We start from the raw sequence: 23,384 nt of genomic DNA, 5'->3' as shown, positions 1-23,384 counted from the left end.
GTCTCTGGATTTGTCTTCAAGACATTCCATGGGGCCAGAAAACAAAAGGAGTTGTTTTGTTTTTTTGTTTTGTTTTGTTTTTAATGACTCTAGTTTTTCTGTGGAGGGAAGCCTGCCTGGAACAGCCCTGCCCTTGGAAACTGGGAGCGAGCAAGGGGCCCCCAGAGGGCTGGCGGCTCTGCGTTCTACCCCTGCTCCCTGCACCTGCCCCGAAGATGGGAGGGAACTGAGACCCCTGGGACTGCTGACGTCCCTGTTTGGATGTGGAGTATCATGTGTGGACTCAGACTGCTTCCAGGCAAACTCCAAGGTCTCTGATTCAGCAAAATTTCAGGTCTTGGGCACTGTGTCTCCTGGTCGTCTGGTCCCCAGATCCATTCAAATGGCAGACCCTTGGCGTATCTTTACCCAGCCTGAGGCTGAAATGGAGGTATATCAGTGAAAGTTCCAGGCCACTTTCTAGAAGCATCAGTTCATCTGGAGTTGGAGTTAGGACACCTTGGGCTAATCCAGGAAGTACCCTCTCCTCCTTTAAAAACTGCCTTGTCAGCCTGGAAACAGCTCCCTGAATTAGTGACTTTTTAATGGCCTGGGGCCGGGGTGGCGGTTGAGGAGGCGGGGGCTTGAAACTTAAAGTCAGGAGAGTCTAACGTTTTAGGGCGCTAGGCAGCCCTGCTCTGCCTTCTGTCCAGTGGGGGGCACCGCTCCTGGCCGTCTTGCCCCGCTCCGCCCTGACAGGGCAAAGTGAACCAGGTGCCTGTCCTCCATCACACTGCGGTTTGGGGATGGAGAGGGTGATGTTGGTGATCAGCTCCTGCTGGGATCCCCATTTCTGTCTGCAAGCTTGCATGTTACCTTTCTCTGGAGGCCTGTGCAGTTTTTACTCCCTCCTCTTTCCTGCTACGAGCAAAGAGTGATGGCTGGACTGCCCCTCTTAGGGACCCCTCTTTCCAGAGGGCGGCTCTTCTGGTCTATTTCATCAGCCATTGAGAAGGAAAATCAGGAACATTTGTTCAAGCTCAGCTGGGACACAGCAAAGGGAGGGGGCCTTGGAAACCAGCACTTTAAGTCCCCCAGAGCAGATGATCGCTTGATGGGGTATTTTTGCAATCTGATGCTGCTAAGTAACCCGCCAGCCTGGGCTCCTCCTGCCGCACGGGCTGCCACCTTGGACCCGTATCAGTGCTCTGACTGGGGGGTGGGGTTGTGTGCAGATAATGTAACACTCATTAAAAAGAGAGGGAGGGCTTCCCTGGTGGCGCAGTGGTTGAGAGTCCGCCTGCCGATGCAGGGGACACGGGTTCGTGCCCTGGTTCGGGAAGATCCCACATGCCGCGGAGCGGCTGGGCCCGTGAGCCATGGCCGCTGAGCCTGCGCGTCCGGAGCCTGTGCTCCGCAAGTGGAGAGGCCACAGCAGTGAGAGGCCCGCGTACCGCTAAAAAAAAAAAAAAAAGAGAGGGAGAGGGAGATGGGTCCCAGTGTTTGCAGCTGGCAAAGCAGTTCTTTCATCTCAGCACCTGTTATCTTAAGGTCTAGCCCTTGCCCCTTGTTTGTACCCAAGACTGCTAGTTTAATTAGTAACTGAACAACTTGGAGCTGAGCAACAGCATGTTCACTAGTCCTATGCGTGTGTGTACATACTGATTGGCAACAGGACGGAGTGGAAAGGTCACTGGACCAGCTGGACCAGGAGTAAGGAGACTGGTGTTCTAGCCCCTATTCTGTTATACATGGAGCTGTGGGACCTCGAGTGACTCACCACCCCTGTCTGAGCCTCAGTTTCCCTATTTCTCTAGACGCAGCATTGTGAGGCGGTTAGGCTGCCTGGGTTTGAATGTCGGCTTTCTTCTACTTAATAGCTGTGTGACCTTAGGCCATTCAACCTCTGGTGCCTCAGTTTCCTCATCTGTGAAATGGGACTAATTATACTGTATCAGAGTGTTGTGAAATGTCAACGAGATAAAACATGTGAAACACTTAGCACAGTGCACAGCAGGTAGTAAATGCTCAACAAATACAGTCATCATTGTCATTATTATTACTAATACTCTTATTGTGAAGTGGGAGGGAGGGATCAACGTTGATCCTTTCCAGCTCTGATATTTTTGGGCACAGTGTGTGTGTGCGTGTGTGTGTGTGTGTGTGTGTGTCTGCTTTTGAGGTGGAAGACAAGGGTGAATAAAACAAATTGCTTTTCTTTTTTTTTTTCTTCCTTTCCCTGCCTCACTGAGGGACTCCAGAGTTAAAATCTTGTGAGTATTCTCATGATAGCCCCATCCTTGTGGCAGGAAGCCCAATGTGATGTCACTGAACATATCCTGGTTACTGGCAGTTGAGGGATGATATTTCATCAGCTAGTATATGCCCATCCTTTCCCTTCCATCCTTTGTTTCCCACCCTTAACTATAGTACAAAGACCATATGTACAGATAATGAGTTTAAGCTGATAACTCCGAGATACACCCAAATAAAAGGCCGTCCTCCTAGAAGACACTTTCGACTCTAAAATAAATAATCTGGCTCCTCTGCTGCGTCGCACTGTGTCTGGCTGGCCCCGCTCCGCTCTCTGGGTTCTGCCCCTTGGTCTCTTGCAGGGATGCGAGCTGGGCCAGGTCTGCTGTCTGGGCTGCGTCAGCCATCCTGGCGGGGCAGCCTCTGGCTGCACCTCGTCCTCAGCTCCCTCCAGCAAAGGCTGTTCTCTGAGCCTGACGATCTTTCCTGCAGTAGACATTTGGGGAGTGCTCACCATCGGCTGGGAGCTAGACAATGCTTCGTCTCACCTCCACCCTCAAAGTCGGTTCAGATATTGTCCCCATCTTACAGATTAGGACGTAGGGCTCAGAAAAATCAAGGGAGCAAGTGGTAGGACTGGAATTTGATCCTGGGTTGGTCCGATTCTCCCTTCTGTGCTCGAAACCACTCTGTGATGTTTCCTCTCCTATCGAACCCTCCTGTGAGCTCCAAAGCCCCAGAAAAGAGTTCCCTGAGATGCGATCGGGCCCCCTCCTCCCTGCTTTTGCTCATTTTCCAGGCTCACAGTGCTTTCTGAGATTCTCTTTTCTCATCCTGCATTGACTCCTCAGCCATCCTGGGGACACTGAGGGGTAGGAGCTTTTGGGGACAAGGTTGCTTACAGGAAGGGGATGATCTTATTCAGCAACAAAAGGTTGTAATTGAAAGAGGATGTGTGTTGGAGTCACAGATGTGAACTTGCATCTTGTTTCTGGCTATGTGGCCTTGGTTTCCATATTTGTGAAAAGCAGAATAACAGCAACAATAAGAGTGTTAAGCTACGTAATACCAGCAGCCACAGCAGATGACCCCAGACTCTCAGTGGCTTAACCTTGTGGCTTTAATTCTCACTTACGTTACTTGTCTAACATGGATCTCTGCTGTACACAGTTACTCAGGGACGCAGGCGGATGGTGACTCCACCATCTTCATAGCTGCACTTCCAGGACGATGTGGCATCCATGGTTACTGCAGAAGGCGAAGAGAGCAATGCAAAAGGAAAAGGCACACTAACGCTCCACTGTGTCCCCTGGAGGTGACACACATCACTTCAGCTCCAGTCCATTGGTCAGAACTGTCACCTGGCCCGATGCCAGCTGCAAGGGAGGCTGGGTATTTACTGAGCACTTGTCACCTGGCCTGAAACCAGCTGCAAGGGAGGCTGGGTATTTACTGAGCACTTGTCACCTGGCCTGAAACCCACTGCAAGGGAGGCTGGGTGTTTACTGAGCACTAACTCCCTGCATTTATATTTCCTGGATAGAGTACTTCGAGGATTAATTGAGATGATGCATTTAAAGCTTCTAGTATAGACCTGGCACATAGTCCTTAAAACACGGATGCTTCCTTTCCTTAATGATCCCTGATGTGCATTGCTCTTTAGAGATTACAGACCATGTCCATGGAAATGATCTCTGGACAGATCATATATTGCCCATAATACACTGGAGGTGGGGATGGCTTGGAGGGGCCAAGGGGCTGGCCAGTGAGCACACAGCAAGGGCACTAAGCCAGACCCTTGACCTTCACCCCAGAGCTCCCATGGCCTCCTTTGCCTTATTGAAGTTTACTGCTCTTAGAACTTCTTCCAGGACCCTCCAGCACCTACTTCTGCTCCTGTCTCCTCCTCCCATGCCCTAATGGGGAAGGATACGTGGGGCACACCATTCAATCCACAACAGGTGGGTACTGTTATCGCTCCATTTAACAGCCAAGAAAACTAACCCAAGAGGCTAAGTGTTGTCATTTGCCCGAGGTCACACAGCTATACAACTAGTAAGTAACAAGGAAATTAATCTCTGTACATTTCAGTTTTCTTATCAATAAAGTGGGGATTTATACCCACCTCGTGGCCTAGTTCTAAGCATCAAAAGAGTAAATGTCTGCATCAGACACACTTTGTCCACTGCTAACATTTGTCAGATGCTGTTTTCCATATTTTTTCCCTCCCAACAGGTCTGGAAGGGTGCTGGGTGTTAGTGTGGGCTTAAGAAACATGGGTGCATGTGAATTATAACCAGTTGCAGAGAGGATGTTTTCTAGATGTAATAATATGAAAGGACTTCGTGAAAGGCACCATTTACGTTTTTCTCAACTCGTCTTTCTGGAGTTGCCTGCCATCTCCATCTCCTCTCGGGCTGAAAATATCTGGTCCAGATGAATTGTTCTCGCTCTTTATCCTGGGTTCACCTTTAGCACCGGAAGTCACTGTGATGTCGGCAAGTTGGGTTCCTCTTCCCTGGCAGGTCGTCTGGACTTCTCTGCAAGAGAAGGGGGCCTAGGAGGAAATAGCCAAGCTCCCAGCTCTGGCGCCCATCTCACAGGGGCCCAGGAGGGTTTGGAGGCTCAGCTGTGGAGGCCGAGGGTTCAGATACACCGCCTCATCCCCATGCATTGAAAGCGTGAGAGGCAACATGCCATCGGGGTTAGGAGTTCTGAACATAAGGGCCCGGGTTCAAGTCCCAGTTCAGCCACAGTCCATGGCCTCTGTTTGGCCTTTGACAAGATACTTAACTTCTCTGTACCACCGTTTTATTTATTTATTTTAAAAAATATTTCTTTATTTATCTGGCTGTGTCGCATCTTTGTTGCAGCACGCGGGATCTTCGTTGTGGCATGCAGGGCCTTTTTGTTGCAGCACAGGGGCTTAGTTGCCCTGCGGCACATGGGATTTTAGTTCCCCGACCAGGGACTGAACCTGTGTCTGCTGCACTGGAAGGTGGATTCTTAACCACTGGACCAGCAGGGAAGTCCCTGTACCACCATTTCACTTCATAAGGTTTTTTTTTTTTAAATTGAGGTGTAATTGACATCAAACATTATATTAGTTTCAGGTGTACAACATAATTATCCAATATTTGTATATTTTGCGAAATGATCACCCTTGTAAGGTTTTATGAAGATAAAATAAGATCAAAATGCATAAATGTATCTTTTAGGATTCAAGGTGGCACTTTAAAAGTATTCAGTGAATGTTGGAATGATTCTGATTATTTTATTTCTGATCTGTTTCCCTCAACGGAATGAGGGCAGAGACCTGTCTGTCTCAGTCTCCACGGAGCCTGCAGTGTATAGCTCAGTGCCTGGGACTGAATAGATGTCCGTAGACGTTCATACACGCAGAATGAATGAGCGAGGGAATGAATGATGAATTCCTAGTCATAGCTTCTTAGGGATCACATCCTTCCTTGCTATGCACCGTAACGCCCCTTAGGTGGGGACACTGCCGACAGCATGGAGACAAATCCAGTGGGGAGCCAGGGGTGCCAGTGGGGAGTCATGAAAGGCACTTACATCTGGGGGCGGGGGCAGCGAAGGCCTCCCCGTGGAAGTAAGCACACGTTAAAGCTTGGAGGATGAGGGGGAGATGGGGAAGGGTGGCCTGGAAAGTCGTGGTCACCAGGAAACAGGCCGTGAGATGGCTCCATGGGGAAAGCCACGTTTGCAGTGTCAGGTGTCCCTGCGACTTATGGGGGAACAGACAGCCTCGACCAGCAGAGATGCCCGCCCACACCCTGACACATGGAAGGCCAGTCCTCCTCCGGTATTACTACCTAACAGGTGTACCTCACTCGAGGCGGCCAGATCTGTGAAAATGCCAGCTGGATCAGAGGATCCTCATCCAATTTACAGACAGATTAACGCTCAGATTCCCATTCCTCCCTACTGCCTTAAAAATAAAATTCAGTTTACTGAAGTTCGCCTTACACACTTTGTTAGGGAAAACATCTGTTGTGTAATGTGATCGTGCTAGCCGCCTCGCACCCTCTCGGAAGCACTTCAATAGATTCTCACCTGTGTTCAGAAGGCTTTCTTGCAGCCTCTGCCCCTCCCCCCACCCAGGCCTGCCTCCCTCTGCTCCAGCCCACCAGCCACCTTGCCCCAACCTAAACAGGTCTGCTCTGCATGCTCTTCCCTCATCCCTGCAATGCTTTCCCTCCCTCTTTAATTACCCAACTCCTCTTCATCCTTTGGATCCCATCACCTCCTCCAAGAAGCCCTCCTGGACTCCCAAGTGGGCCAAATTTCCCACCTATTGGCTCTGATTGCTCCACCATCCCCTCCCTAACAGGAGTTAGTCACGATTGAGCAATTGTTGACTTGTCTGTGTGATTATTTAACTTCCATCTCCCCCGCTCTAGCGTAACCGCTGGAGGGCAGGGACCCTGTCTGTCTTTGCTCATCCATCCCGGGCACCTGGCAGGTGCTCACAAAATGCCTCCCTCCATTTTTCCCTTTGTAGACCAGTCTTTTTCAGGCTGTCTTGGGTAATGAGCGCAGCTGACATATTGATCACTTTCAGTGTGCCAGGCACTTAACGAGTCTAATCTCATCCAATAGAATGGTTTATGGTCCCAGCTCTACCACTCAACAGCTCCGTAGCCTTGGGCAAGTTACTCAACCTCTCTGTTCATCATTTTCTTGTCCATAAAATGGGACTAAAAATAATACCTAATTTATTGGGTTGTTGTGAGGACTAAATAAGTTAATTCTTATCAATTTTATTTTCTCACAGTTTTGGAGGCTAGAAGCTCATGATCAAGGTGTTGGCAGACTTGGTTTCTTCTGAGGTCTCTTCCTGGCTTGCAGAAGGCTGCCTTCTCACTGTTCTCACAGGGTCTTTCCTCTGTGCACGTGAACCTCTGGTGTACCCTGGGGGTCCAAATCTCTTCTTATAAGGGCATTAGTCAGATTGCCCTAAAAGCCTCATTTTAATTTAATCATCTCTTTAAAGACTCAGGAGGTCTGAACCCCAAGCCTGCTCTCCAGCATTACATGGTCTGTTCCCTGGCTCTGCTCCTCTGTGGGACACCAGGGTCTTCCCTGTTGGAGCCAGTCCATGTCTTAACAGCCAGAGTGGGAGAAAATCAGAATCTGGGGTTTCGGAGGCCTCTCACCTGGCCCTTTGCTCCCCTCCAGTCCTTAATCCCCTGTTCAATGGCAGCTGTCAAACCCCTAAGGGGACTGGGACCTATTGTCCTGCATGTGGGCTGAGAGGGAGGCCGGGGTACGAGGAGGTGAGAAGGAAGTGGGAGGGTTCTAGGAAGTGAGGAGGATTATCGATTCTGGGATTTTCTCCCTCTCCGTAGTTCATTTATTTGATTTTCCAGGAGTTACCACAAGCTCTTTGAAATGAATCACTTTTTACTGGTGAAAGACCTAAGGAAAAAATAATCAGAGTAAACATAGTAAGAGAATACGGAAATAGATCAAAAGCGTATTCAATGGAAACTGAGTCTTAAGCCAGTCTCCTCACTGGGAGACCACCAGTGTGAGCAGCCCCGTCTCTGCTGGGTTGTTCTCCCAGTAAATGAGCACAGCTGTGTACATGGTGCCTGCCATTCCTATATACCCTGCGGTGTTCCATCCCTTCAGCTCTGCATCTTTTCAATTGTTCCGTCTTAGCACATACACCTCTGCCTTGGTTTAGTTGGGGGTCTCCAAAAACAGACCCTGAGTATGGATCTGGGTACGCAGAGTTTATATATGATGAGGTTGGTTCCAGAGAGGTGAGTGAGCAGGGAGAGGAGGGGAGCCAACGAAAGATGCCCTATTGAGCAGCCTCCCGCTGTGGGCACCTGGGGGCCCTGTCCCACTGGGGACCCTCCCAGGGACTGTGTGAAGCACACCTCAGAATCGACCCAGCGAGTGGTCACCGACTTCCGTCTCTCATTGGTTGAGGGTTGCTCCTGGGGACATCAACTTCTGGAAGCTTCCAGGCTGCCTTCAAGCCAAGAGACTGAAGGAGGTGCCTGTGTAGGGGCTACCAGAGTGAGCGGAACTGTCCCCTGAAGCTGTAGGGGGTCTCCAGGGTGGACCACGGTGTAGGGGAGAGGCACAGCTCACGTGTCGTTTACTTACCACGTCCTCTTGTGATGGATGACTAGTATATCCCTGCGTGGACAGCCATGATGTTTTTACCTGATTCCCTACGGGCGAACTGAATTGCTTTTCTGGAACACACCTCTTTCTTGCTGCTCCACCCAGCAGACAATCTGTGGAGACCACCTACTGTGGAGTGGCCAGCTGGGTCAATGGCCATCTTCTCTCTCCCATAGTTGCTTGGTCCTCTCTGGCCTCTTCCTGCCCTCTGCCCATCCCCACTTGGTCCCCACAGATGTCGTTTTGACCTCTTCATCTCATGGGGTCCAGGAGCCTGGGCTAGGTGGGGTCTCTGAAAGACCCTGTGGGCCTTTGGAGAACACTTGTGAGAGGGAGGCCAGCAAGTCACTACAGAGGGTGTTTTCCACCTTCCTACAGGGTTGGACGGGGATGTCCGTTGGCAGATCAAAAGGCTTTTTGTTGTTGTTTTATTTTCCTTTCTAGCGGCTTCTTGCTGGGGAAGCAGGCTGTGGAGCCAAGGCAAACAGAGCGACCTCTGAGGGCACTGCCTGCAGGTTCTGCGAGGCTGAGGAGATGAAGTTTTGGCGCTGCAGAGGGGATAGCACTGGGGCCACAGGTGGCGGCTGTCCCCGGGGACCCTTCCCTCCTCTGAGCCCAGAGACCAAATGGGGACAACGGGGGCCGAGCTCAGAGCCTGATGGGCTCAAGGAGGCCTGGGATTTGGGGGAGCAGGGAGGGGTCACCAAGAGGGCTGGACCACAGACTAGACTCAACCCCTGAGTTGCCGTCCTTACCGTCCCCAGCTGAAGAGATGGGGAGAGCCCTGGACTGGGAGTCCAGAGAGTCAGAAATGGGAGCCGAACCCCGTTTGGGCTCCAACTAGTGCTCGTGTCTGCGGAGGACCGCTGACATCGCGCCCACACGCTGGGAGTGGGGCTGCTTGTCCCATGACTCTAGAACCTCCCTTTAGAGTCTGCAGTGGGGACTGCAACCGGAAAGCCTCGAACCCTCTGGAGACAAGCGCTCAGGAAGCCGAGGCGTGGTTGTTCATGGAAGCGGGGGAATTAAGTAAATTAAAAGTGCGAGAGGAAAAGCCATCAGCGTTATTCTCAATAGCTGGGATGATATGCATAACATTTTCTCCCTTTCACTTGATCATTTTCTCTTCCCAAGAGAGTGTGAAGAAAGAAAATGTCTGATGATTCACCGCACACTAAGCTCAAATAAATATGCTCTTAAAAAAGTGGTTGCTGTGTAATTGAATTGATATAATGGGCAAATTTTGTTTCTAAGTAGCCCTACCACTCACAAAGATCTATTCAAACCTGCTGGAGAGGTACATGTGTGTGTTTGTGTGCAAAGAGAAAAACATCTCACCGAAAAGGAATCTTTTTGGCCAAACAATGATAATGATAATATATTTAAATAAAGTTGTGTGCATGTCTGCTGGGGAGGAACGTACGGGATTAAAGTTAAATGTTCTTCGAGAAGGAGTTCCGAAGGCAGCTGTAGCGTCCAGGTGGCATTCGAGTAGGGCCGTGAGCAAGTGGGAATTCCGACTTCTGAATCCCACGGTTCAAATCCTGGCTCTGCCCCTCACAAGCTGCATGACCTTGGCAAGTTTTTTATCCTAATCGAACCTCAGTTTCCTCATCTGGAAGAAAAAGGGACAGCACAAGCGGGACCCACTGGGTCCTGGGCTTGGAGTGACCTGCCACGTCGGCTCTCTTTCATTCCCTTTCCTCTCCAGAAGCACAGCAGAATTGTTCCATGTACCCAGCAGACCCATATATATGATCTCATTTGATGCCCCACAGTCTGATTGTGATGAGATTTTTAATCCCTGTTTTATGGAAGGGAGACCTGAGGTGCTGAGATTATGGAATTCCATAGATCACCCAGTTGGTTGGAGGGATGTGGGAAACTGGGAGGGTTTTTCTGAAACATTGCAAGGCCCCACCTTTTCCACTGTAAGGGGATCTTTGCCCGGGAGGCCTGTTGAATGCAGAAAAGGAGCTCCTGGTGTTGCTTGGTGTAGGCATTCGTTCATTCTTTCTTTCTTCCATTGTGTGTCCGGACAGCCCTCAGCGTCCACAGATTTTGCATTGGTGGATTCAACCAATTGCGGATTGAAAATATTCAAAAATAAAAATTTCAGAGAGTCCCAAAAAAGCAAAACTTGAATTTGCCACACTCCAGCAACTATTTACATAGCATTTACATTGTAGTAGGTATTATAAGTAATCTAGAGATGCCAAGGATACAGGAGGATGGGTGTAAGTTATGTGCAAACACTACACCATTTTTTAAAAAATAAATTTATTTATTTTTTGTTTATTTTTGGCTGCGTTGGGTCTTCACTGCGGCGCGCGGGCTTTCTCTAGTTGCGGTGAGCGGGGGCTACTCTTCGTTGCGGTGCGTGGGCTTCTCATTGCGGTGGCTTCTCTTGTTGCAGAGCACGGGCTCTAGGCACGCAGGCTCAGTAGTTGTGGCGCACGGGCTTAGTTGCTCCGTGGCATGTGAGATCTTCCAGGACCAGGGCTCGAACCCGTGTCCCCTGCATTGGCAGGCGGATGCTTAACCACTGCGCCACCGGGGAAGCCCCAGGGAAGCCCCTACTATACCATTTTATATGAGGGACTTGAGCATCAGTGGATTTTGCTATCCATGGAGGCCCTGTAACTAGTCTCGAGGGACGACTGTACTAGACTTTTACTGAAGACTTGAGGTGGAGGATGGTACATCCAGAGGGTGTGTAACCACCCAGTCCAGTACTACACAGCAGTCTTTTCTGGTCTTGAAGCCCCTGAGCCATACCCACCAGGAAGAGTTCTCTCCTGGGTCCCTGACTCAGGCTGGGCCCTCTCGCTTACTCTTCTCACCTCCCAAGCTTCTCCCAAGTCTCAGGCCCCCTCGGCCCCTCCCTCTGAGGACACAGAGCTTCTGCTCTCTTGGTCTCACCTGCCCCTTATGTGGGTGACTCAGGCTTGGTACTGCTGCCACACAGAGACTGATGGGGACACAGCCTCTCCAGTACCCACCTTGCCCTCCTTACCTGCCATACAAAGTTGCCCTTTGCCAGAGATGCTTTCTTGCCGGGTCCTGGCGGGGCTCCCGGCCCTCACACTCCTGATGCCGCCTGATTCTCTGAGACTGTCTTTGCCTCGGTACCTAGAGGTTCTTGAGAGAACCTTGTCCTTAAGAGCCCCGCCATGGGGAGTGGCGGGCCATCTTCCTAGCTCACATCTGTAGTCTTGTCTTTCCTGCCAGTTAACAGGAGGCTGTGAACAGAAGCAGCACTTTTTCCCCCCAACAAGGAATTCAGGAGTTGGTGTCGCACGTGCGCGTACACATGTGTGCACTTGGTTCGGTTTTGCTGGGCCCTGAACCTGGGCCTTGAGGTGTCACCCAGAGCCTTGTTGGAAATAAGTGTGTTGTTGAAGGCAGCAGATGACTGTATCTTTGGAAGGAGGAGGGACGGGATTAGGGCAAAGTGCATTCTGGTCAGTTCAGTAGGTAATGGGAAGAGAGCCTCGTGGGGCAGTGGTTAGAGCCCGGGCCTGGGGTCAGGCCATCATGGGTGGATTCTGGCCCTGCCACTTTCTGGCGTGTGTGACCTCGGGCTGGTAAAGCCTTGATACTTCTTTCCGTTCCACGTGAAACTAGGTAACAGCAGTGCAGGTTGGTGGGAGGCTGAGTCACCGAGTCGGACCCCCGCCATGCACACGAGTCCCCAGAAGTTTGGAGAGAAGTGTGTGCAGGAATAGGAACTCCTCACATTCCGAGCTGCCCTTGGGTCCTTTTTCCCGTCGCGTTAGTCCTGCGCCCTCTGGGAGTCGCCAGAAATCTCCCAAACGCTGCAGCCGTTTCTGGTCTTGCCTTCACTTCCTGATGTGGATGTGGACGTGGACGTGGACGTGGACGTGGATGTGGACGGGCAGGCTGGGTGCCTTCCTCTGCCGCCCCCGGAAACCCCAAATCCCCATCGAAGGCAAAGACTTGGAGGTGCAGATACGGCTGTTCCCGAGGGAGGAGATGCCGTTGTAACACAATCCGATGAACTCAGTTTCGGGCACCTTTGGCTAAAAATGACCTTGAAAGGCAGATTTGCAGATGTCAGGGAACTTTTAGTATTTTTGAGCTTAAGAAAAAAATTCTAGTGTGAGTGAGGAGAGAAGGGCAAGGAGGAGCCCTGTGGCCTGGTTGAGGGAAGAAAATGACATTGCTTGGTTTTCATTTGCCTCAAAACACACTGTGAGTTTTTCTGCAAATGTTAATAAAGACAGAAAGTGGTGGGACCACAGAGGCCCCCGCTGGGCTGCTGCTGGAAGCACCTCCACGTTGGAGCCCCTCCCTGGGTTTGTGCGGATAATCGCTTTGGAAAAGGGCAATTTTTACTGGTGTCGGATCACCGATCTCAGCCTCAATAAGGAAAATCTCTTTCTTAGAGCCCAGGGATCAGTGCGAGAATGACTCCTCACCAGCTCTTGGCCGCAGCCTTGTCTCTGAGCTGAGATCCCAGCCTGCAGCCAGCCTGGGTGCTGTCTCCACTGTTTACTGCTTAGCAGGGAGAAGTGAACCAGATGTGATTGGTTTGAGATGAATGAGGTTCCCATCGTGTTTCTGGCTTTTCTAGTAGTTCCTAACTGGTTGTGAGAGGCTCCCTGGAGTAGAGTGAAAGAGCCCTGAATTAGAAATGGGGAGATGGTTCAAGTTCCCCTGGGGCAAGGCCCTAGCCCTCTCTGGGCTTGTTTGCCACCCATAAAACCCGTAGACAAAACCCCAAACCAACAAAATCACCCCAGGGCAGACATACATTATCGTCAAGGCAAGTGTCGTAGGGTTGGCGTGGGAATCAGAGTCAAATAAGCTAACGAATGGGGCCAGGCTTGGGTTTGGTCCTTTCTCTGTTTCTTACCCATCCTGGGAATAAGAAGGCTGAGCCACTTGAGAAAATGGCAAGGGTTTCCGGGGGCCAACACTGAATAGCAGGTGTGGCAAATGCATGTCATCTCAAATGCCAACCCTGATCGATTGGTAGGGCCTGCTGAAGGGTAGATGAGGCTGGGTTATTCGGGCTCAGCAGGAAGGAGTGCCAAGATCAATTATTGATGTCTGTTACAGTTGCAGGAGGGTGGAGTGCTAGCCCACAGGGTAGATTTGGGGAACCCTGGTGTGCTAGGTAGAGCCTAGCCACTGGGAACCTGGGTGCTCTGCAGTCACTGGCTTTGTGCTCTATGACCTCAGGCAGTGGTTCTTAATTGGGCTACATTTCAAAATAATCATGCTTGGCTGCCCACATCCTCAGGAAGTCTGGTTGGTACTAGTGCAGTGCCGGGCATGTGTATTTTGAAGAGACTGCTCAAGTGATTTCAATGTAATTTCATCCTCGTAGAGCAGGGGTCCCCAACCCCCGGGCCGTGGACCAGTACCGGCCCGTAGCCTGTTAGGAATCGGGCCGCACAGCAGGAGGTGAGCGACGGGCGAGCGAGCGAAGCCGCACCTGCCGCTGCCCACCGCTCCCCGTCGCTCGCATTACCGCCTGAACCATCCCCCCCACACTATCTGTGGAAAAACTTGTCTTCCACGAAACCGGTCCCTGGTGCCAAAAAGGTTGGGGACCGCTGTCACAGAGAAGCACTCACGGAAGGACAGCCATTGATAGTTACTGAGGCCTCATTCGCTCAGCGGTTTGGTGGAGGGGATTATGAGAATTTTCCCCACGTATCATATGAATTTGTGAGGCACCAAGCAAGATGGTCTGGCCAGTGGCTAAAATGAATGAGGCACACAGGCCAAAGGTGCAACGTGGTGGCCTGCAGGCCAGATCCAAGCTACAGGTGTATTTTGTTTAATGTGCGCAATGTTGAAAACATGAAACTGACCGAACATTAAAATGTTGGGAAATGTAACTAAAACATACACATACCGTATGACCCAACAATTCCACTCTTTCCAACAGAAGAGCGTACATGTGCTCCGCAAGAGGCATGTGTAAGAATGTCCGTAGCTTCATTCTCTGTGAGAGGCCTGGAAACACCCCAAATGTCTATACATGGTAGAATGGATACGGGAGTACTACACAGCAGAGAATGAATGAACTCCAGCTGCTGATGGCGATCTGGGGGGCATCTCAGAATCCTGATGTTCAGCAGAAGACAGCAGAGGTGAAGGCGAATGATTCTGTTTATACAGAATTCTATCTACACGGAACGATTCTATTTATATAAAGTTCAGAGTCGGCGAAGTGAAGCTATGGTGTTAAAAGTCACGGTAGTGATTCCGTTTGGGCAGAGGTTGGGGAGGGCCCGGAAGGAAGCATGAGGGGCTTCTGGGTGCTGGTCTCTTTCTTTTCTTATTCTGCTTGGTGGTTTCACAGGTGTGTCCAGTTTGTGACTATTCATGGAATTGTACATTTCAGACCTATGTACTTTTGTGTATATATATTTCAAAATTTTAAATTCTGTTAACAGAACAGAGGATTCTAACCAGTTGAAAAAGAGATGTAGCATAAAACTCTAGATCTCTTCCTTCCTTGACAAATAGGCCCCTACGTGGCAACAGCAGGCAGGGGGTGAGCAGGGGCTGCCCCCTTGGGAGGGTGCACACCTCTCTCCCCTTCTGTTTCAGGTTGTTTGTTGGGATTTGCCTTTGAAACTCGTAACGAAACGCTGCGCTCTGGGACTCCCAACCTCCGTCAGAGAGAAGGGCTTTGCGGGTGAGTGATGGATGAGGTAGAAGGAGCAAGGTCTCCTTGTCAGGCTGGGTTCAGTCCGGACTGTGCGTACCCTTGCAGTTTTGGAGACCTTGGGCGAGTCTCTCTGAGCCTCGGTTTACTCATTTGTAAAGCGAGGAGAGTAACAGCACGTCATAGGGTTGTTTGGGGGTTGGGACTAGTTTACGAGGAGAAAACTCACGGCGTGCCTGGTGGCCGTGGCTGCTTTGGCAGAGCTACATTTCCCTCCTCCCCACAGCAGGCCTGGTGCTGTCCCCTCAGGCCCACTGGGAGCAGAGACTCGGCGGTTACTGAGACGTGGCCGCCTGGACCCAGGTTCCCTTTGCTGAGGTTGAGGTGGGAGATGGGAGACCTGTTCTCTGGGGCCCTGGCGGTGCCCTCCTCTCTGGCCCAGTCCTGTGCATCGGGCCCCAGCTTGCATGGAAGGGCAGGGCCTTCCTCTGGCTGGTCAGGGCCAGGCGTCCAGGTGAGGCGATGAGCACAGTTCCTTAGTAGCTAATAGTGACCATCATGGTGCCAGGCACTCCTGCACAGACGGGCATCTGCTTTGCCCCGTGGGGCAGCTAGGAACATTCCGTCTTCACTCCCTGCTTGCTCCTCGGTGCCTTGCTTCTCCATCCTGCTTGCAGCAGCCACAGTGGCCCTGCCTCAAGGGGACAGTTCTCAGGAACATCTGGCGCCTCCAGGTGACACTTGCCGGTTGCATCTCCGCTGCGCACCAGGCTTCCTGATTCCGGGAATCACCCGGGCAGGGAGGTGTAGGGACCACGTGACTTACCCTCTCCAAGCTTCAGTGGCCTGATCTGGAAAGTGGGCATTGATCACACCTGCTCATCATGGCCGCTCAAGAATCCTAACTATGACTGTGAACATTGCTGTCGCCGTTATTATTGGTTGTGAGAAAGCGTCACGTGGACCACTGAGGGTCTATTGTGGTGTAAAGGATGTGGTTTGAAATGGCCTCTTTGTCTCAGAACAATCTGTTTTGATTTATTTGACTGTGGGAATTTGAAAACGGCCCAAATGTTTTTCCTCCTCTTGTTCTCTCTCCAGCACTCGGATTTCCTCTCACTCATTCACTCACTCCGCGCTCACAGCCCTCTTGCTTACACCTGTTCACACTGATCCGCTCGCAGCCCAAGGGCAGGTGGCACGTCAGATGCCCCACAGCTTTTTCCCTCTCCCTCAGAGGCTCATGCTCTCACAACTACTTACACTCAGAGTTATGAATAGTCGTTTTCACACTCAAAGTCCCCTCCCGTCTCTTGCTCCCCCCCGGCCCCTCCAAGTGCCAGCAGAGCCATGAGGTCAGGAGATCTGGTTCTCACTCTGTCTCTTTTATCAAAAGCCTCTATGGCTGTGTGACATGGGCCAAATCACTCAACCTCTCTGGGCCTTGGTTCCTCCCTCACAACAGAGGCAGAGCTGCCAGTTTTACTTTTAAAGAGATCATCACTTTCTTCTGCAGTATCTCAGATGGTCTGAGACGAGGTTCTTCCCGCATCTTGATTTCCCCGACTCCGCAAATGAGTGGATCCGATCTCATCAGGCGGACCGTGTGCCAACCTGAAATTACTCTTTAACCTTTTCCTGATACTGAAGATACATCATTTTATTTGGAGCTAGAAATTAACATGGGGTCAGGAGAAACTAGAAAGTTCAAGAGGATAATTCGTTCTTGACTTTGGAGAGACACAATGTGATAGCGTCTCACTGGGTCCCATTCCTCTTCCTCTCGGTGTCCCCAGTAGAGGTGACCAGGGAAACAGGGGTGGTGGTCAGTTTGCTGCTGCTGATGGAGGAGGGGCTGTGGACACTAGGACCTTATGTTTCCTGCGCCAAGCCCATCAGAAGGATCCCCTTTATTTTGTGTGCCTGTCCCCGCCCCAGGTTCTGGCCCTAAGAGAGCTAGAATTTATTGAGAATACATAACATATACCGTCCTGCTGAATCCTTGCGACAGCCCTGCAGGTTATGTATGAAAATCATTCCTGTTTTAAGGGTGGTGAGACAGGAGCCTGGGAGGCTGAGTGTCACACAGTCGATCAGTGGCACAGATGGGTCTGTAACTGGGCAGTGACCTGCCCGTGCACTAAGCTTTGGCCATCAAAGCATGCCGTCCTACGTGGCCCAGTGGTGCCAAGGTGGAGTGGAAAGACATAGGATTTCAAGACGGGAGTCTGAGTTTTAATCCTGTTCTACTTACAAACTCATTATGAACCTTGGGTGAGTCCCTTACCCTCTCTGGGCCTCAGTCACTCATTGTAAAATGAAGGAGAGGACCAGCTGATCCCCAAGTCCCCTTCCGGCGTGATATCTTGTGGCTGTCTGGGGCAGTATACGCAGTGATTTCAGGCAGTGATTAAGAGACAGCATGCTGGGATCCATCTGAAATGGACAATCTGATCACGTGGATAATCTGTTTAATGTAGATGCTGAGCGGCTCTCCTGCCTTTGCAATGGCAGGATGCAAAGGTAATTATTTAGGATTTAGGTAATTATTTCCACTATTCAACCTCACCTTTCCTGGGACGGTGTGTAAGATGGTCACCTCCTCTTTAAAAAATAAATTCCAAATGTTAATAACTCTGATCTGTGTGACTAATCTAAAGATGTTTAAAAAGGAAATTCATTGACCAGTACTGTCAAGGGTCCCGATACAAGGTGATCGTTTCCCTATTCATAGCAGAGATTAACACCCTGAATTTTTTTTAACCCTGAGGTTTCTTTTTTAATACAACAGCTTTATTGATATATATTTTAAATACCATACAGTTCACCCACTTTAAGTATAACATTCAGTGGCTTTTAGTATACTTGCATAGTTGTGGAACCATCACCACCATAGATTTTAGAACGTTTTCATCACCCTGAAAAGTCACCCTCTCTCTGGTAGCAGTTACTCCCCATTTGCCCCATTCCACCACCTGCCCCGGCCCCTGGTGACACTAATCTACTTTCTCTCTCTATGGATTTGCCCCTTCTGGACATTTTTAATAAATGGAATCATAAAAGAAAAGAGACAGGGTGCTGGGGTTAAATCTGGGCTGAAGAGCTGTGCGTCCATGGGTAGGTTACTCAACTTCTCTGACGGGCAGGTTCTCCGTCTGCAAAATGGATCAAGGCCTGTTGCATAAAGTGGCCACGAGCGCTGAGAGGGATAAAGTATATGGGACAGTGTAAGTGTTCGCATGTGTGCCAGCTCTTACTGTGGTTTTATGATCTGTCTTGGCAGACTCTTTTGCTAGGGATGTGGGCTTGCTACCTGACATAGACAGCCCATCCCAGAGTCAGAGGCGTTCCATCCCCAAGTGATATTATGCATGGACCACCACGATGCCTTTGAGTAAAAACCATTTGCCTATCAGAATGCCTGGGAGTTTCCTAACCAAGGTACATTCAAGATGCTAAAGTGAAAAGAAGCTGTGATGACTTAGCCCAGTGACATTCAACTTACTTGTAGTCACAGACCTCAAAGAAAGTTCACCATGGAGCCTCGGAGCCTCCGGAATAACTCAAAAGGGAGCTGCCCTGTTGAAGGAGGCATAGGGGGCTGGTCCCCCCTCCGCCCCTCCGCCTCCATTTGAGTGTCTCCTGAGGAGCCCCTGGGAAACCCATTCTGAGAATCACAGGCCATTAGGTGATAGAGAATGAAACTGAGACCCCGAAAGGGGCAGTAACTCACCCAGGAATCAGAAGCAGGCACGTCTGCTAGAATCATTTTCATTAGCAGTATCCTTTCCGTTTTTATAAGAGGGCTGTCCTGTGTTTCTTTTGGCCACTGATTCTAATTAATCACCTAGAGATGCGTCTTTCAACATGGACGCTCACTTCGTGGCTGACGGCTATTCTGTCTCCTACCTTCCTCACAGTCATAGGTAGAGGCTGGATGGACATTTATTGTTAAATCGAGGAATGAAGCTTTCTATTTGGAATCTTTTGAAACAGTGTTTACCCAAACAATCGTGCCTGCCTCTGCAAGCGGATATGACCCCCAAATAAAAATAAATACATTGCGACCAGAATGAACCCATAGATGGGGTGATGCGTAGAGGCTCTCAAGAACCCTATTGAGATGAAGCATCTCTCTCTCCCCACTCCCCCTTTTGCAGCCCTCCACCCCCATTTGGTTTTCCAGATCACAAGGCACTCCTCCCTCAAAACCTATTTTCCGCACAGATTTAACCAGCAGTGACCTGCCACGTGAAGAGCTTTAGCGAGAATCAATAGGTGTGGGTCTGTGGTGCGGGCTCCACGCCTGCTGCATGTAAAACACCCTGGCAGCGAAAGTGAGATTGATGCTGGCAAAACATCTGGGGCATCATAGCACAGTGGGTCCCCCTGCAAATTTTAAAGGTGAGGTGATGGCCCAGAGACGCTTGGTGACTTGCCCAAGGTCACACAGTGATTTAAAGGGAGGGCCCACGTCCTCCAGGTTCCTAGGTCGGGGTCCTTTCCAACACACCGAAACCCCTCTTTGCTGAAGCCAGGCTGCGCTTTGCTTTATGATCTAGGTAATAAACCGGTCTGTAGTGCCTGTGTGGGCAAAGAGAGAGATGGAGCGAACTATTAATTAGAGGCAGACTTTTAGAGTCCCTGAATGGAGTGTGCTATCAGAGCAGGGAGAGAGGTGCTCTGAGACATTTGCTGAGCATCCACTGGGGTCCAATCCCAGCCTGATGGGAGGTTCAAGAATGGAGAAGAGCAGGTCCCTGCCTGCAAGTGCGGGAGAGGAGAGACACATGTGAATTCAATTCAAGGCTGGCGAGCCTCGCGCTTGGCTTCCCGGCACACTGTACTCTGGGAGGGGGTGGGAACACGGTCTTCTCCAAGCCTGACCCTGGCAGCCCGGCAGATGTGTTTATTTCTTCCTTTTCCACTTGGGAGGCAGGCGTCTGGCAGGGTGGTTAAGCAGGCAGCCTGTCGGGCCAGGCTGCCTGGGGTTCAGATCGTAGCTCTTACTGTTGAGATCTGTGAGCGGAGGCTAACTACGTGATTCCATTTCCTCATCTGTAAAATGGGGAGAGTAACGGTGCCTTTGGCGTGGCGAGGCCTTGACGAGGTGGTGTTCTTCAGCGCTTAGAGCCCCGCCCACTCTGACAGATGGGATAAGCAAGCAGCTGGTATTAACTGTTAGTCTGGGGAACCTTACATGGGTGTGTGTTTCTTCATTTAAAAACTAATGTTTATCACTTTTTTCTGATTGTAAAAGTCACTTGTATACAAATGCCAGCTACCTAAAGATGCCCATTGGTGACATTTTGCTGTAGTTTTTCCATTTTTATCCCTGTGCAGTGTGTGTGTGTGTGTGTGTGTGTGTGTGTGATTGGGCATGTGCTGTCAAAGTATAAGTTTCAAAAAATTATAAATCCTATAGAATCACATGGACATCTAGAATGAACGTGGGTCAGAGACTGATTTGACTCGTGAACGAGGAAGCCAACAGGAGATGCTCATTGGCTAAGCTGGAGATGAGAGAAACAGCGGTTACGTAGGCATGGGAGGAAGAGAACTGGAAGATGGCTGGATTGTATACACACAGGTTAATCCTAACCGTTGGGTTGTCTTTTCTACCGGGCCAAAACAAATCTACAAATTCACCTGTCACCTCCCATGAGTCAAAGTTACATTTCTCTAGAATCCCCTAGATAATGACCCCTTGGGTGAGTCTGCTAAACAGCGCTCCAGTATGATGTTGAAAGTTTGCTTATCATTTACCTTAGCGGTATCTATATATTCTTTGTGATCATACACTAGAAAACTACACACCTTGCCTTCTACACTTAATATTCCATCACATTCATTTTCAAAAGAAAGTTTTGAGGAAGGACCAGGATCCCCAAGGGTGTGACCAGCTCTTCAGCCCAGCTTGATGGAGGTGCCCCATCCCCTGCCATCTCGAGGTCCCAGGGCAACTGCGTTGATCTCAGGCGCCTGCTGCATTTTATTGTGTTCGTCCATTTCTCTCTCTCTCTCTCTCTCTCTCCATCTAGACTGAGTTTCTTTTTTCTTTTTTTTAATTTATTTATTTGTTTTTATTTTTTGGCTGCGTTGGGTCTTCGTTGCTGCGCACGGGCTTTCTCTAGTTGCGGCGAGCGGGGGCTACTCTTCATTGCTGTGCGCTGGCTTCTCATTGTCGTGGCTTCTCTTGTTGCAAAGCACGGGCTCTAGGCACGCAGGCTTCAGTAGTTGTGGCACGTGGGCCCAGTATTTGTGGCTTGCAGGAGCTAGAGCACAGGCTCAGTAGTTGTGGCACACGGGCTCAGTTGCTCCGTGGCATGTGGGATCTTCCCGGACCTGGGCTCGACCCGCGTCCCTTGCATTGGCAGGCTGCTTCTTAACCACTGCGCCACCAGGGAAGCCCCTAGACTGAGTTTCTTGAGGTCAGGGATTTGTTGAGCTGAACTATCTTCCTGATCCTTCTCTCTCAAGCACCTAATAGTGGCACATGGTGATTCTTCCAAGATGCTTGTCGAGTGAGCGAACAGGGATGTTAAGAAGCCTGGCCTTTGTCAGTTACAAAAGGCGAACCCTGCTGTTGGAACAAGCAGGGCTTCTCTCCGGAACTGGCCGTGTTCTTCTGTTGAGTCAGAGAAGCTCCCAACCCCCGCACGGTGTCACGGCCTTCCACCCCCCCCCCATCCCTGATTCTGCCGTTTAATTGTGTTTGGAGGGCTCTATACACTTGGTCTAGAAAACCCAGCTGTCTCTTCTCCGTAGGACTCTGAAGACTGAGCTCTCTGAGTTCCTAACTTTCTATCCTAATCAAGGTCTGAAAGGGGTAAAAAGTTCTTGGCCACTTCCAGCTGTGGAGGGAGAGATGTGATGGAAGGATTAATCTCTGGGCTGTGAGTTTTAAAGCTCTCTTGTTCCGTGTTGGGAAAACCCATCAAAATGCTAATAGATCTGCCGTCTTCCCTCCCGCAGACGCTTTTCTGCATCGGAATATATTTACAGGGGCTTGAGCAGGGAAGAATTACAAGGAGTTGGGGTGCCCTTTTCCCAGATTCCACTGCAGCCCTGTGGGTTATAAAGTCTGAATTAATAGCCCCGCGTTGCGGAGGAGAGCTGTGGTTGGCTGTGGGGTTGGCCCTTTAGTGATGAGTTCTCAACTTTTGGTTTCCTTGCTAGCGGCAGGGCAGCCAGTTTGGAAACAACTCTATTACTGTTGTGTGGCTTTTTAATACTGCTTCTCTCAGAGGCAGAATATCCTCTCACAGGCGTTCCCGTAGGTGTATGACTGACTGCACAGCGGATCTCCGTTGAGTTCAAGGTCTGCAGTGTGTTGAGACACTGTGCCAAAGTCAGCTTCAGCACTGAGACAGACTTAGCTCTTCTTGAACCCTGTGCTAGAAGTGCTGGATTATTCTCGAAGCCTTTGAAACACCAGGTATCTTTGTTTGAACAGCCCAATGGCCTGAGAACCTCTCAGATGCACTGTTGGAAGGACAGACACTATGGGGTTAGCCTAATGCAGGCTGGCCTCAGGCAAAGTGTCTCCAAGACTTTGGCTGCAGACAAAATGGTGGGTTCTGGTCCTCCCTCTGCCTGGTCCAGCTCTGTCACTGCAGACAAGATGCTTGACCTCTCTGAGCATCCCTTCCTTCCTTTGCTAGTAAAGAGGAGAATGCTGGCCACTTGGTACAAGAGCTGTGGGGCTCACATCTTTCATTTCTTTGTTCACACCGATGAACAAAGGCCAGGCAAGCCAGGCTACATCTTCAGAGATAAGTCCCTTAAACGATTAGGGCTTCCGGGTCCCTCTGGGACCAAATGCTGGGCACTTGCCTGACAGGTCTGCTGGAGCCCCATCTCCTTGTGAGAATGAGTGAGCCTTCCTTGGCAGACACTGCTGTTGATTCTGTTTCCCTTTCCCCATGAACTGAACCGATGTTTAATTACATAAAAATGCTGTGGCCCAGGCTCACTTTCCTCATCTGTAAAATGGGAAGACGGGTAATATTTTTCTTGCAGTGTGGGAGGAAGGGGAGTGAAGATCAGAAGTAAAGTCAGCTCCAGTGTATGCATAGCCCTTGTCCTTACCCTCCTCGGGTACCAAAAACGTGCTTCCAGACGGGAAAGAGGGTGGGCAGATGCAGGGCAATGCCCACTGGTGACAGGGGGTCTCCCCAGTTCTCCTTCCTGCTCCGTAGAGCATCTTGGCGGTGGCATCTGTTGTATGCATCCTACGGAGGAGGGCAGTGGAGACCCTGGCTGGCATGTGCAGAAAAGCTCCAGACCTGCCGGCAGGTGCAGAGGAGATGATTGCTAATGACAGTTGCATTGAGAATAA

At 50.4% G+C, this 23,384-nt stretch overlaps 1 protein-coding gene across 5 annotated transcripts in view; it reads left to right on the top strand.

Moving 5' to 3' along the window:
* Positions 1–23,384, top strand: part of TSPAN18 (tetraspanin 18) — a 180,830-nt gene that overhangs the window by 2,661 nt on the left and 154,785 nt on the right. The gene's annotated exons all lie outside the window — the stretch shown is intronic.

Source organism: Pseudorca crassidens, chromosome 9 (genome assembly GCF_039906515.1).
Source record: "Pseudorca crassidens isolate mPseCra1 chromosome 9, mPseCra1.hap1, whole genome shotgun sequence".
NCBI classification, from domain to species: domain Eukaryota; kingdom Metazoa; phylum Chordata; class Mammalia; order Artiodactyla; family Delphinidae; genus Pseudorca; species Pseudorca crassidens.
Note: the sequence above shows the minus strand (reverse complement) of the source record. Positions and strands in the feature narration are given on the sequence as shown.